This window comes from Macrobrachium rosenbergii, chromosome 46, assembly GCF_040412425.1.
Source record: "Macrobrachium rosenbergii isolate ZJJX-2024 chromosome 46, ASM4041242v1, whole genome shotgun sequence".
In the NCBI taxonomy this organism is placed as follows: domain Eukaryota; kingdom Metazoa; phylum Arthropoda; class Malacostraca; order Decapoda; family Palaemonidae; genus Macrobrachium; species Macrobrachium rosenbergii.
This window is the reverse complement of record NC_089786.1, coordinates 43,022,553-43,038,153: the sequence shown is the minus strand read 5'-3', so window position 1 is coordinate 43,038,153 and position 15,601 is coordinate 43,022,553. Positions and strand designations below refer to the sequence as shown.

Below are 15,601 nucleotides of genomic sequence, written 5' to 3'. Positions count from 1 at the left end.
CGGAGGCGTATGAACGTTCGCTCACGGCAACACTTACATCTATTTTTCTCCTCTTTCTCTCTCTCTCTCTCTCTCTCTCTCTCTCTCTCTCTCTCTCTCTCTCACCGTGTATCACCTCTCTCTCTCTCTCTCATCGTTTTCCGAAGTTCACCCACCCGAATCTCGCTCATTCTCACCAAATCAATTAAATGGACCATTTAAAGAAACGCAATAGTTTCTACAAAAATAAGTTTATTATTCAAATAACCCAACAAGAAATGAATAAAACAAAGCAAAGATTAAAATGCATAATAAATGAAATATCGAGTTAGATAACTAAACTCTAAACTGCAAAACACTTCTGATTAAAGAAGTCTCACTATGGCTAATAGCCTGAAAATATCCAAACTCACACATACTCCCCAAATCAATAATTAGTCATGTCAAAACCAGTCTACCACATGTTATTCTAAACAGTCCACACTGTCCACCGACATCTGTCCACAGACATCTGTCGGAAGAATCAAACATGATAGAAAACTCCCAAAAATATATGAAATGCAAAACACAATAATGGAAAGTGTAAAATGCATAGCCAAGATATGGCAAACGTAACATGACAAAACAATAATACAAAAGAGGTATGAATATTCATATTAAATCTCCCACACCAGTTCAAAAGTTCATAATGATTAGAAAATCATAGTAAAAATCACAAGTTCAATTTCCTCCCATAAAAACAGAGATTTCAAACTCTACCTTATCTGCTGATTCAAAGCCTGGATCCTCTCCAAAGCTACGTCTAGACAACTGCAGTTCTATCACGTTAATGAACGATCAAACTCACTTTTAGGGCAGATTTTGGCACAATCTAGATCAAATTAACGCACGTACTCACGAATATACATAACACTTCGGAAGATCACCTGACCGGCAATATTGCTGAGGAATCAAACTATTTGCTGAACACAAAGATTTTACCTCGAGTCTCTCGACCTAGTTCCATCTGACTCCATAAATTCTTTCATCACATCTTAAAGCATTGAAGCTATGAAATGCATATATGTGTCCTTTAAAACTTGTAGCAGCCATATTTTCTGAAATATATATATATATATATATATATATATATATATATATATATATATATATATATATGTACATATATATATATTTATTTATATATTGATACGACATTTATTTTGTCATGCGGAAAAAAAATTAATTTGTTTCTTTTTTTTCAACAACAAAAATAAAAGCCAATAGAAAAGGAAAAAGTGTAAGTTGTATATAATGAAATGCCCTTTATGCTTTTATGCTTCACTTTTTCCAATAACAAACGCTTTTCATCTCTCTCAAGTCGCTGCAGCCGAAAGGACGAAGAATGTCGGCATTTTTTTCTCATCATTGTCACCCTACAGCCAGTCTATGAGTGTGAAAACATTGATGACTACAGTAACAATGATAACTATCAAAAAGCCACACTTTGAAAAGATGAAATGGAGAAGTTTAAATGGCCTTTGGTAGAAACGCTTCATACACTTGGTCGGTTTTTTTTTTGCGTTATGAAATGTCACGTAGAGATTTTAACCCAGTATTCAAGCCATTATTATTTTCGATAAGAGAAAGACAGGGATATTTAAGATCTAGAACAGGGGTTCTCAAACTTTTTAACCCATCGACCCACCAATGAAGTTTCAAATTTTCTATCGACCCCCTAGCCTACCATTTAATTATTAATTATTCAAGGAAAAAAAAGAACAATGTCAAATTCAATTTTAGTAGTATTAGTTTAGTACTTGGCATGTAGTATGATAAAAAAGTAACACACAGTAAGAAAATGTTTAGAAATTTAGATGAACCAGTAACTTGATTCTCAGTGCAACATACCATTTTTTTCTTCCACTGTTGACATCATTAATGTGAAGGATGTGCCTGATGGGACTCAACAGGGATACTGAAATTACGTTGTAGGTTGGTGAGCTTCAGCCGTAGGTCACATCGTTCTTCCAGGCTCGGTCTGCTCCTTCGTTTTGTTAAGACTGCATTTGCATGACTGAAACCAGCTTCAGCCATGTATGAACTTGGGAAAGCAAGTAAAAATGGCTGAACCACTGCACAAAGCTGAGGATATTTAGCAACGTTGTTCTCGTTGATCCAGAATTCACGGAGACCTTTTCTTCTGAACAAGGCACTTGCTTCAAGGTCCACAGTCATGTCAATGAATTCCTCTTCCAGGTGTGAGGCAATATCTGCATTCCTTATTTCAACATCAAACGGAGTTAGAATCCATTCTGGCACTTTCATTTTTTCCAGGTCTTCAAAGCGCACTTTAAAGTCTTCAATTAAATTCTCCAAATGACTCATGTAAATTTCTATGTCCCTATCAGAAATGCTTTCACTTTGTATCTGTTGTAAGTTTGAAAAATACTGAAAATCTATATGTGACAGTGAAGCTCTAAACAAGCTAAGCCTGAATGATGGTAACATCTTTACCTTGCAGTCGGTTTTGTCTCATTAAATTTAGAATAGAGGTCTGCTAAATAGAACAGGAAAGTTTTGCATTTTTTAACTCTTCACATAAAGATGAGTCCACGTCTGCCAGGAACTGAGCAGTTGAGTCATATAAGTCAACAAGTCTTTGCAAGCTGTGACCCCTAGAGAGCCACCTTACCTCAGTGTGCAGTAGTAATTGCTTATACATGTCATCGTTCTCTTCGCACAGCAGTGCAAACAATCGTGAGTTAAGTGGATGTGCTTTGATTTTGTTAATTGCCCTGATGCACACTTTCAAACCATCATGCAGTCCATCACTGAGTTTCTTGGCTACAAGAAGTCTGTGCAGTACACAGTGTACGGTATGTACATCGTACATCAGGCACTTTCTGTTTGAATAGGCTTGCAAATCCTCTGTACCGACCCACCATCGCTGGTGCACCATCAGTAGCCACTGCAGTAATATTGCTGAGAGGTATATTGTGCTTTTCAATATACTGCTTCACACATTGTAAAATTGTCTCACCTTTTGCATCAGCTGTGAGATATTTGGCAAACAAAAATTCATCAATAATGTCCTTTTCACTTTGACTGTAATACCTCAAATATGCCATGAGAAGATTGAGCTGCCCAAAGTTGACTCATCAACTTGTAGAGATAACTTACTATCCCGAAGTTCCGATACCAAAGTTTTTTCGACATCATTTGCCATTTCGTCAATTCCTCTTTGCACTGTACTGTTACTTAACGGCAAATTTTTCAAGACAGAGTGAGAGTCTTTCTTCATAACAGTTTACATAACCTCTTTAATGGCCGAGATTATGGTTTCCTCACTGACAGTTCGCGCCTTTTTTTTCCTTTTTTAGCTATCATGAGGGAGATGTTGTATGAGGCTTTCAAACCTCCTCCAGTATCAACACAGGCTTGTGCTTTGAAAAACTCTTGATATTTGAACAACTTTTAAATTTTTCTTTTAGTGTCTTGAAATAGTAAAGGTCTTTGTTTTTCTTATCAGAGTGAACTCTTTCAAGGTGGTCCTTCATCTTTGCAGGTTTCATGGCATCATTACTGAAAGTCTTTTTCACAAGAGGCACAATGGCATGGTGCCATTTGTTAATGAAGTAATGAATCCATATTTGAAATATTCCTGAGAATACTGTCGGCATTTCTTCAATGCATCCTGTACGGACAGTAGAGCTGGAAAGCACGATGACGGGGGAGTGGTTGGCTGAAGCTAGTGTTGCAAGCTCTGTTGAAAATTCTGAGATTTTGTAGTGAAAAAATAACTGATCTATTTTTTTTTATTCAAGAAAGTAATATATATATATATATATATATATATATATATATATATATATATATATATATATATATATATATATATAAATATATATATACATATATATATATATATATATATATATATATATATATATATATATATATATATATATATATATATATATATATAATATGATAAGGTCTGATAATGAGATTTTTATCAATTATTAACGAGAATTTCAAATTGGAGGCTTAATTGGTCCTGTAGACCCCAGCAGTGAACACTCACCGACCCATTAGTTATTCACCGACCCCTTTTCGACCCCCTGACTATTCATCGACCCCTGGGGGCCGATATCGACCACTTTGAGAACCCCTGGTCTAGAAAAAGTCTAGTATTCATCACTAGAAAATAATAATTGATTATTGAATAGCTATTGTAATACTATTTTTCCTTGAGCTGATGCAATTCTGCAGCAAACTTCCTCACTCGCCCCGCGTGTGCAAGTGGGCACCAGCTTTGTGGCTGGTGGTAAACCGGCGACAGACTGGCGTCCTGTCACGGGGGTAAATTTTCACTTGTTCGCTTATCGCCATGGAAACCAGGTAGCCTATAAGCACCGGCTCTATGGGCCCTTCGGCCTGGAAGGAACTTATATATATATATATATATATATATATATATATATATATATATATATATATATATATATATATATATATATATATATATATATATATGTGTGTGTGTGTGTGTGTGTGTGTGTGTGTGTGTGTGTGTGTGTGTGTGTGTATAGTTATACTCTTTACTGATATATTTTTCTTGTGTCGACATTCTACTTTGGCTCTTGGTCCCAGTGCGAATTCTCTTATCTTTCTTTTTTCCTTATATCCTCTTCATCGTTATTTCTCCATGAAGCTTCTAATTATGTTGTCTGTTTTCCGACATCATCAGTTACTCTTATAGCTTTCTCCAACAAATTTCCAGTATCAAATTTTCCATAACGAATTTCGTCAGTCACAACATTTCTTGCGGAAACCATTTCGCCCATGTTTTCCAAAGCAACTCTCTATCTTTATTTTTCTTCTTTCCTGCCATTTGAATCTTCCAACATTTCCTCATCAAAATTTCTCTGGTACAACATCCTTGCTCCATTTTTCCCCACCGTCAGGATACACATCTCGTAACGCCTGATGCCTCGGGAACCTTGAGTGGTTAGTCTTAAACACACACACACACACACACGTGCACGCGAAAATAATTACAGGACAAGAAAGGTTTCACTAACCTCAAAAATTATCTTGCCCTCTAACAAACATTTTTCCTAGAGTGACGGTTAATGTAGGGGTACTTTGCGTGTGTGTGTGTGTGTGTGTGTGTGTGTGTGTATGTGTGTGAGGATACTCTTTCTCTGTGAAAGTATAGTTGTTGATTGTAGTAACTAATCCTATTTCCAGCAAACCGTTTTTCGATGAGGTTGCACACCTAGACTTACTACGAAGTACATAATTCATAGCTTAGGCTAACAGGCACAGATGAACTTTTTTTTTTTTTTCAAGAAATTTGCCCAAGTCGTTTTCCCTACTCGATTCGAACTCCATAGAGGCAATGCTTAAGACGTTATGTATAATTAAAAATCCATCGTACAGTAAGAATACAAAAGACCGATAGATCATGCTCTAATTTACATTTTTTTATTTGGAAAATTAACGTTTTTAATCCATTATCTTCTGACTTGCTGGTAACTTTAATTTCGATAAATATAAACCAGGCTTATTTATTAAACTGGCGACAATTTTGTGTTTCTGTAGGTGATTTTATTCTCAACACCGGGTTGTGTAAATGAATCCACATTTGTGACATTTTGCCTAAATTAAGTTAATGTTATTTTGGAATAATGTAACTCTATGATATTTCTAGTTTTTTATATATATATTTGAATTATTATAAAGTATTCTTGTTTTCAAGATCTTCAATCATTACCATATATACATATACATTTTTTCTGCTTCAACTCGCAGACAGAATTCTATTAATCCACAACGCACCTCAGATCAGCCGGAGGTCAGGCAAGTGAAAAGCTTATATGCACTTATTCCATCTGTGTCTCTGTCTGTCTGTCTGTCTGTCTCACACTCACACACACTTATATAAATTCTTATTCTTTTATTCTTTTCCATGGTGAAGTTATTGTAAGGTATAAATTTAAGAGTACTGTTGTTGGAAGTGAACTATATTTCTTTCAATAACCACGATTCCATGGTATTTGAAACCTAATATTTCAAATATTCCTGAACCATATTGAGATATATTACCAAAGATGGTACAGCTATGCTCTCAAGTGATACGACATGATTGCATATGATTTCGTTCAAAATTCACGAACTGGCAATCTAACATGCTCCATATTTATCTCTTATTTCAATGCGAAAACGCGATCATTTCATGCAATAAGGCCATAATATGTTTCTAAGAGTGAAATCTGTCACATATTTCAAAACTGTAAAAAAATGTCACGTGTAGCCATTTTCAGAGAAATAGTAACGAAACATTTTCAAAACTTTCATTTACTCGTCGCCGATGCGTTTGACAAAAAAAGTCATCATCAAACCTCAGTTCAAATGTAGAAATAATAAAAACAAGTAAAAAATGCGCCGAAGTTTCTTCGGCACAATAGAGTTTTCTGTACAGCATATAGTGCTGAATGGAAATTTCAGCCACGGCCCATGAAACTCAGCCACGGTCCGGTGGTGGCCCTGACCACGGCCCCTGAAAGTCTTAGCCTCGGCCCATGAAACTATGCCACAGTTTTGTGGTGGCCTGTGCTGTTGGGACCTACAGCGGTGCCAGAAGTATGTTTATGGCTATTTTAACCTTAAATAAATTAAAAACTAATGAGGCTAGAGGGCTGTAATTTGGTATGTTTGATGACTGGAGGGTGGGAGATCAACATACCAATTTGTATCCCTCTAGTCTCAGTAGTTTTTAAGATCTGATGGTGAACAGAAAAAGTGCAGACAGAAAAAGTACGGAAGAACTGACAAAGCCGTCACAATAGTTTCCCCTTACAGAAAACTAAAAAACTAAAATAACTTGTCATAACATTGGTATTGCTTGCAATGCAATCATAAATTTGAAATAGTCCTGTTTGATTGTTTTTATGTCTCAACATTGAAAACATTTAAATAATTAGATACGACAGTATTACTGTAATTAGAACGCATCCACCGATATCAACGTGTGAGCGGAGCGCGTGTGACGAAAACAATGGAGTGGCGGTGCACCATGAACCACCTGAAACATAGGTCTATAGTGAGTAGCGACAATGAAAATATCTTGAAAATATTTATTTTTCTTATTTATTAGAGGGACATTTGGATTTTCATTAAAATACAATATTACTTGTTATATTTCTTAGCCACTTAAAAAAATATGGCTTACTAGTAAATTATTCTTTTGTTGAAGCCAAGATTTTGCTCCTTGGCCTAAGTGTGTTAGATATCTTTACTTACTATAAATACATTGCACTTAGTATTCGCATATCTATATTAACAGTTTCTGACCAGAAAGCACATGAAGTTATCTACACATTTTTACACTTCAAGTTACCCTATGAATGAATAAATCATACACCAAAAGCGTTCAGAAGGACTTTTAAGAAAATAATATTTTAAGCCAGTTAAAAAACAAGTGCTCGCAGGCAGTTGATGATATTAATAATAATAGATATTTCGATTAATAGCCATCTTCTCCATATAATTTAGATCATCATCATCTTTTTATTCTTCAAAGAGCAGGTAATCTCTACAAATAAATTTCTTCAGTAATAGAGGATTATGTTATAGTTTTAGGCCTATAAACTATTTTTGCAACATACAGGAGCTTGAATACAGCCTAAAACTTCGACATTCAAAGAAAACTTCTTGTAATTCTTATTCCTATTTTGAAAATGTTGTTATGACTGTTGAGCTTATTAGGATTACTGTTATAATGCTGCAGAGGTAGTTACGTTGACCAGCCCGAAAAGCATGTTAACCGCTGTCACTGACGGCACCGCTAACGTTATCACACCGTGCTTCGAGCTAAACAATGTAAAAGAAAACAAATCAGTTCCAGTCACACAGATTACTAGTTATAGCAATGCATAAAAGGCATTATATTTTTATAACCATAGGGAAAATAGTGTTAGCTGTGAATTCGCAAACCTGTCGACATGCACGACATTGGAAATAAAAAAAGGTTTAATAATACTTGGCAACGTTATGTTACATCTGAGATTTTGGACGATACAAAAGAATCATATCGCCTTATATTTGAGCATTACTGTATCATATATTTTGACCATATGTTTCAGAAGCTTGGTCCCTGGGCACTTTCTAAAAATAATCTATTTAGCTTTGACGAAAGGCTCAATTCCCAGCATTCGAAGAGTAATACAAAAGAAGTCTTCTTCCATTTTCTTCTTCATTCCTTCAGTTTCTATTAACATTAATTTCTTGGACATTTATTATATATATTTTTACGAATATGCCTTATTGACAGAATAGGTAAACTGAATTCAAGATAAATCATTGCTACAAAGGAAGACCGTGAGAGAATAGCTGAGTTGGATGATCTCTACTTACTCTGTGTAATGCGACCTATATCAGCACATAACAAATGAATGGGGGAAAGTACCTAGAACCCAAGTTCCTGGGAAAGGATCAGAAAACTTACCATCTATAAAAGAAAAAAAATGATTATCAAATGGGTTTTGAAGAGTCATTAACAAGGGCAGCCAACATGTTCTTCGTTTGTAATGACATGCAACGTAAATACCTCGAGCAACTCAAAAGAAAAATACCTCAATATGAAGACCTCATTTGCATGTAAATTATGAGGTTTGCCAAACATGATTCTATATTCACGGAACTCTCTGAAAGAGGATGGAGGTCTATTCTTGCTTTTCTGTCATGGCTGTCACTAAGCCTGATCCAGAATAAGATTTTTATTTTCATAGTTTCTTCCATTCTTCATTAGATCTTGCTTTATATATATATATATATATATATATATATATATATATATATATATATATATATATATATATATATATATATATATATATATAAAACTTCCCTCTGTGTGTGTCTCTGTCTGTCTCTCAATATATATATATATATATATATATATATATATATATATATATATATATATATATATAAGTATTTAAGTGAATGTTTGTGCACTATAGACATCAAAACTGCTTGACCAATCTGGACAAAATTTGCTCTGTGGCCATCATTTGACCTAACTTAGATAATAGGTAGGTTTCAAACCTGTACCCTTTCCCCTTCCCCATCCTCCATCCCCTTCCCTTTGTAACTTATGTGGTAAATAAACTCTACATGTTTATCAACCTTATTTCATGTGCAAATAAACTCTATGGGTTTATCATACCTTAATCCATATACTCGATACCATATAAATATGTTTTGAAAATGCTTTTCTTTCCTATGATTAATAATTCTGTATCAAGGTTTAGGCAGTCACCACAGTAATACCTTGATAAAATGTTCAGTCACCACAGTAATATCTAGAGAAAAGGGACAATCAGCACAGTAATAACTGGATAAAAGGGACAGACAGTACATTAATACCTGGATAAGTGGGACAGTCACCACAGGAATACCACCTGTATAAAAGGGACAAACAAAACCGTAGTGCCTGTATAAATGGGGCAGTCACCTCAGTAATATCTGGGGGAAAATGAAGAATAAGTTTAAGTTCCGTTCTGTATTTTCAATTCCTCCGTAACATAGCTGTTACGGATTCTTGGTTCACTCAAGTCTAGTTGTTACGAGAATGCAATGAAGTTTTTGGGAGTTTTCCCCCAGTTTTGAGAGAGAATGACAAGATAAAATTCTCAGTGCTTCCTTAACCTCCTTCTGCCCTTTCACCCCAAGTCCCTCTCTTTTAGAAGTACACAACAACACGAGTGACGACACAGTTTCATCATTCAGTATACGTATTCTTGCTTCGTGCTTGTGTATGTATTCACAGTCGCCTTCGATCCAACTGCTGACACATCGTGGTTGGTTCACCCTTAAGAGTGCGAACATCCTTCTTGGGACTCACTGATGTCAACTAAGAGTTTCTCTAATCACCTCCAAATCTTGTTTGAAGGATACAGCTTCTCACGGGCCAGTAATGTCGTCTAAGCATTTCTCTAATTGCTGCTGTTGACTAAGCGCTTCTTCAGTGACTGCCATTTAGTTAAGCATTTCTTAAATCACTGCCATTAACTAACTGTAGACTCATTTCAAGATCAATCTCCTTTCCGGGATTCTTTTGCAGTTCCGAATATCAAAAATGTCAGCCCCCATACTCGACTTCGATCCATCTGCTGACGCATCGTGGTTGGTTTCTCTAATCACTGCCAAATGTTGTTTGAAGAATACAGCTTTAACTGACTGTGCACTCATCGCAAGAATGCTCTCTTTTACAGTCTCAAATGTCAGTAATCGTCAGCATCTCTCTAAATTATGGAAGTGTCGTTCTAATGACTTTCTAATCACCGTCAAGTGTCGTCGAAAGCATGTATACTATCGATACCCAGGATCCTCCCATTGTAACCCCATTATATATATATATATATATATATATATATATATATATATATATATATATATATATATATATATATATATATATATATATATATATGTATATGTATATATATATATATATATATATATATATATATATATATATATATATATATATATATAGATATACATATATATAGATATACATATATATAGATATACATATATATATATATATATATATATATATATATATATATATATATATATATATATATATATATATATATATATATATACATGTGTGTGTGTGTGTGAGTGTGAGAATGTGCGTGCACGTGTGTGTGTACTTTTCACTCCGAAAAGTACTCTCGTAAATAGGTTCACTAAACTGTAAAAAAAATTAAATTGATATAATAAGTAAACAAAACAAATCTGCAAAGCTTGGACAATTCCAATAAACCTCTCTGGGGTCGAGGATAGAAGAATATTATAAAAAAAGTTATATTTCGTTGTAATTGTCAGACGACCTGCTATGAATGTCATTATACCCAAGAGACCACAGCTGTCGTTTTGTTGATCTTCCTTAATGAGCTTCCAAGACTTCATTAGGAATGAATTATTTTTACTCTTCAGGACAATATTAGCGCTGTTTTTCCTCCCTCACTCTTTTCAACCTTCTGTTTTTCAGTTATTGTGAATGATGGGTCATGTCAGTACTTTGCTACCAAAGCCGGTCCATTTGTTTCTACCTGTACTAATGTTTTATACAGTAAACAGGAAATTAAGTGTTGGTATAGCATCGAGAATAATTTTTCAATTGAAGTTATTTTTCACTTAATTATTTAACATCTAATTATCTTCAAGTACATAAATAAGTATCCACTTAAAGTGATTTTCCTAATGTTACCTCTTTTGTTGTCTTCAACCTGTATGCAAGGGGACTGCCGATATATGTCCACTTTCACCTTAGCTGCAGCGCACGACAGTTGACAGCCTCTCGTGTGTCTAATTGTTTGTGTAAAAAGATGATAAACGGATTTTTTTTTTTTTTTGGAAAAGGGTCTGAGAAGGATCCCAGCACGCGTAATCTGTCTGTCTGTCCATAAACAGATAGACAATATTCACTGTTAGAAAATTATAAAATTGCTATGATGAGCAGAATTGCATACGTGCGGATATGTCTCTCCTGAGATGGATTCCTATACGTGTGGATATTTTCATATTCGCTATATGTCCAGTATAATGAATGATTGTTTATATACAGAAAAAATTATTTATTTTTACTGGTTTTTAGTAGTGGAATACAATTTTAAACATATAATTGTTTTTCTAACTGAATTATACATGGTTTTCAATGCTTCTTTGTAATAAAATAGGTCTCGGTTTGCATTGGTATACCACACACACACAGACATATATATATATATATATATATATATATATATATATATATATATATATATATATATATATATATTTACGTTTTTCCGTGGTTTTAGTTTGAAATATGCTCTGTGAGACAGGTAGCAACAATTTAAGGTAATTTAGCCTTGTGATTCTGACTTCGTGGGTAATGGAAAACGTAAAAAAAAGAGGAAAACAAAGGAGAATTTCATATGAGCATAGGGCTCTTGTTACTGAGGGAAATATTACGTAAAACACGTGGGCAAATTTAAAGTAGTGTATTTACATAAATGATAGTACGGGAAAGAGGAACTCAAGTAGATTACTATCCTGAAGGAGATCCCTACTGGATTGAATGAAACTGGGGGATTCCAGACACAGTCCGAGAAGCTTCCATGAAATAGGATCCCTCTGAAATGATAGATATGCACATTATACGCCAGTAATGAAAATAGACAAAAGAATAATGAATTCGAAGCTGCACTGAGGGTGCCAAAGGAGTAATAAAGAATTAATACTGCCGATGCAAGAGGCGCACGGACATTAGACAAGGGAGATTTCTGGCTTTCTCTTTAAGCAAATTTTACGAGACAAAAGCGTGACTGAAATGGGGCTCTTCCAGGGCACTTTACCTTAGCAGATTTTCCGAGGGCGCGTAGAAGCGGTGCGTGGATGACTTGCGATTTCCGAGGGCGAGTTTCTTCCACTTGGTGAGATGCAAGGGCTTCCGTAAAGGGGCAAGGCGATGGGGACTCCTCGAAACTCCAAGCAATGGCGTGTGGGCTCGAGGAATACGGTCGAAGGGCACGAGGAGAAGTATACTTTTGAAAGGGCCACGTGGTTAGGATGCAAGGGCATCGATGGGGCCAGATGTTGGGGACGTCTTCATTCCATATCTTCCAGCCCGCGTGTGTGTCGAGACCTCGTGGGCTTTTGCTTTTATCCCTCCTATGGGGCAGGGTGCGCCCAACACAGATGTTTGACTCATTGCACTTGCTGCCCGCAGGGGAGGTTTTGGCCTGTAGGTCAGAGACACCCAAGCCAGATTACTTTTGCCTCGAAGGAAAGATCTTTATCAAAAATGGGAGCGCCTTTAATCTTTTAAACCCTTGTTTTTAAGTCGATAGACAGAGGGTCTATCGATCGGCTGGCTGGCAGTAAATGAAACACAACAGAAGAACCAACAACAACAAAGGAGGGGGGGGAGGCAATTTGCTAGCGAATTCTTGCTAATCATAATACCTCCCCATACAAGATGATGTACATACCTCCTTCGGGTGTGTACATCGATATTCAAGAATGAGCGGCAAATGCTAAAAGAAGAACCTGTCATAAATAGTTTCTGATAAGTAACCTCATCTAAAATACCCTCATTTTTTAATTTTCTCAAAAACCTGTTAATTTTATCTTCTCTTTTATAAATGTCCAAGAAGTTTGGTTCTCCATGTAATTGAAATTTGGTGTTGTCTGCAAGAATGTTATTAACCTTATCTTCTTTTAGCATTCTCTATGGCCTCCCTAAGATACATAAGGAAGGAGTTCCTATCAGACCTATCATGGCAGCCTATAACAGCCCTTCTTATACCATATCAAAATACCTTGTTTCGTTACTGAATGAGTTCGCTTACAACCAATTTTCACTTAAAAATGGTTATGAGTTCCAGAAACAAATAGTCCTACAAGATGGTGATCTACACATGACAAGCTTCGATGTAGAATCTCTTTTTACAAATGTGCCTCTGAATGAAACCATCAACATTATTTTAGACAAGATTTTTTATGACGATCGTGTAGTTTTTCATGGTTTTAACAGACAACTTTTAAGACTTTTCTTGAGCTTGCTGTGCAAGACTCAATGTTTGTTTTTAATGGTCAGCTCTTTTTCGCAGGTCGATGGAGTTGCCATGGGCTCCCCATTGGGACCTGTGTTTGCTAATATTTTTATGGCTTTTTAGAAGAAACCTTTTTTTAACTAACTGTCCGGATGTGTGTAAACCTGTCTATTATAGAAGATATGTTGATGACACTTTTGCGTTGTTCAAGGAACCTTGGCATAGAGAGATGTTTCTGGACCATATTAATAAGCAACATCAAAATATAAACTTTACCATGGAAAAAGAAAGCAACAACTCTTTACCTTTTTTAGATATCAATGTCAGCAGAGACAATGGTGAATTCAGTACATCTGTGTATAGGAAAAAACATACACTGGACTTGCTAACAACTTCTATAGTTCATGTTTTAAGAACTTTAAGCTAAATTCCATATACACTTTAGTTTATAGGGCTCTTCGTTATTCTTCGAGTTGGTCTCTTTTTCATATTGAGATTTTATTTTTAGTCAAATTTTTCTTACTAAACTCCTATCCTGAAAATTTGGTTTTTAAAGTCATTAACAGACTACTGTCACAACACTTCTCTAATCCGTCACCCTCTTATAATGTCTTAAAGAAAAATATATATGCAACAATCCCGTTTATTTTTGACAACAAGTTTTCAGCCAAACTTAAACAAATAATTGAACAGGAATTTGGCTGCCTTAAGATACAATTGATCCCAATCAATCCACTCAAGATCGGTGTATTCTTTGGTTACAAGGACAAACTGCAGACCTTCATGAGATCTAACGTTATTTATAAATTCAAGTGCCCGGGATGTCCCGGTATCTATGTTGGATCTTGCCGTAGGTTACTGCAGGTGAGATATTGTAGCCATGTGGGATACAGTTTTAGAACGGGTCAGAAACTGAGTAAACCAGAATTTTCTAATATAAAGAACCATGCCTCCATATGTAAAATCGAAATAAATAAAAAACATTTCTCTATTATTGGTGGAACAAGCCAAAGTGATTACCTAACCACCCTTGAGTCCTTATACATCAAACGGCTTGTTCCGTCTTTGAACTCTAACGTTTCCGCTTCTCCTCTTTATCTAGCATAACTGAAGTCGTAGGGTGGGGTCAGGTCTTGGTCATTCGTTCTTCTCCTCCTCCTTTGAATGGTTTGTTCAGCACTGGTTTCTTTTTACTGTATACCTTTCAAGTTTTATTAATTTTAATTTTTGTAAATAATTTTTTCCTTTTAACTTTATATTTTAAAATAGTTTTTGTAAATTTTAACGAAATTTGTTATATTTGCAGATTGAAGATGCACATAGTACAAGTTCGAAACGTCTCATAAATAAATCATGGCCTTTTTGATGTGTTTTGTGGACCCTGCTGTATGCCTTTATATATATATATATATATATATATATATATATATATATATATATATATATATATATATATATATATATATATATATATATATATATATATATATATATATATATAATGTGTGTGTGTGTGTGTTTGTGTGTGTGGGTGTGGGTGTGTGTGTGTATTTATTTTTCATATTATTATTTTATATTTCATTTATTTAAATTTGTTTTTAGTTATTTATTTTATTTATTTATTGATGTTGGTTTATTTTTATTTATTTTTGTAATTTTATTTATTTTTGTATTTTTATTTATATTTCTTACTCATTTAGCATTATTTATTTATCTTTAATAAGTTTATTTATTTTTTGTTCATTTTCATTTAATTTTATTTATATTTATTTTTTAGTTTTATTTAATTATTTTTATTTTTATTTATTTATTTTTAGTCATTGTTTTATATTTTTTAATTCTATTTTATTATTTTTACTTTTTTTTATTAAACTTTATTTATTTTTTATTATTTTTTATTTATTTATTTCTATTGATTGTATTTATCTATTTTTAAATATCTATTTTATTCTATTTATTTTTATTTAATCTTAATTATGCTATTTATATTTACTTACTTTTTATTTATTTTATTTATT

At 34.3% G+C, this 15,601-nt stretch overlaps 1 pseudogene; it reads right to left on the bottom strand.

Annotated features, from left to right (window-relative positions):
• Positions 1 to 1,896: 1,896 nt before the first annotated feature.
• Positions 1,897 to 3,577, bottom strand: LOC136830076 (zinc finger MYM-type protein 6-like; annotated as a pseudogene).
• Positions 3,578 to 15,601: the final 12,024 nt, after the last annotated feature.